This window comes from Helianthus annuus, chromosome 17 (assembly GCF_002127325.2).
Source record: "Helianthus annuus cultivar XRQ/B chromosome 17, HanXRQr2.0-SUNRISE, whole genome shotgun sequence".
Lineage (NCBI taxonomy): Eukaryota > Viridiplantae > Streptophyta > Magnoliopsida > Asterales > Asteraceae > Helianthus > Helianthus annuus.
In genome coordinates this window covers 50655661-50656688 of record NC_035449.2, presented here as the reverse complement: position 1 = coordinate 50656688, position 1028 = coordinate 50655661, and the positions used below count along the sequence as shown (strand labels likewise).

General features: G+C 44.0%; 1 non-coding gene across 1 annotated transcript; it reads left to right on the top strand.

The window, feature by feature from the left end:
- Positions 1-571: 571 nt before the first annotated feature.
- Positions 572-678, top strand: LOC118489539. The gene has a single exon (XR_004887560.1). It is a non-coding gene; the product is annotated as a small nucleolar RNA R71 (small nucleolar RNA).
- The last annotated feature ends 350 nt before the right edge of the window (positions 679-1028 follow it).

Genomic DNA, 1028 nt, shown 5'->3' with positions numbered 1-1028 from the left:
TACAGTATCTTCCAGCCTTTCTCGTCCACCTTGTTGTTGAGTGAAATTTTGTGACTCATTTCTTGGTTGTTGAAAGTTTGTTCGTTGGGTTTGTTGGTTACTACTATTGCCGGGCTCTCTCCAACCAAGGTTAGGGTGGTTTCGCCATCCTTGGTTGTAAGTGCCCGTTGGGGGACCCGACGGCCTTGGTCTATTATCAATGTAGCTTACCGACTCTTGTTGATCTTCTGTTTCTTTCATACAACTCCAATTTTCATGTGGCCCACCACACCCTTCACAAACCATAACTGAGACCGTTTTTGTCATTTCTAATTTTTTTATTTTTGAAGAAAGAGCCTCGATTTGGGCTTGTAAAGAAGTGCTTTCATCAACCTTATGGGCGCCCGGGGCAATAGATTTATTGCCTCGGTGAGTGTGCCACTGAAAATTGGTTTGAGCAATTTCCTCAATTTGGTTATATATTTCATGCGGGCGGCGATTACCTAAAAGTCCCCCGGAGCTAGAGTCAAGTGTCTGCCTTGTGTGTGGCAACAACCCATTATAGAAAGTGGATACTTGTTGCCATATCGCAAGGCCGTGATGTGGACACTTTCGCAATAGCTCCTTGAACCTTTCCCAAGTTTCATATAAGGATTCCCCGTCCTCTTGCGAATATGTATTAATTTCAGTCATTAATTTAGCCGTTTTAGCTGGAGGGAAATACTTATATAGAAATTTTTGGGCTAGTTCATCCCAGGTGTTTACCGATCCAGCTGGGAGGGCATTGAGCCAAGCTTTTGCTCGGTCTTTTAGCGAGAAAGGAAACATTCGAAGGCGTATGGCGTTATTTGATGCTCCATTTATCCGAAAGGTATCACATATTTCCAAGAAATTTGTAATATGTAGATGGGGATCCTCGTCCGCAAGCCCATGGAAGGTTGCGGAGTTTTGGAGCATTTGTATCAAATGCGGCCGAAGTTCGAAGTTCAAAGTTCGAAGTTATTGGCTTCAACATTCGGTGCATTGATAGCGGCGCCTAGGTTACCTAC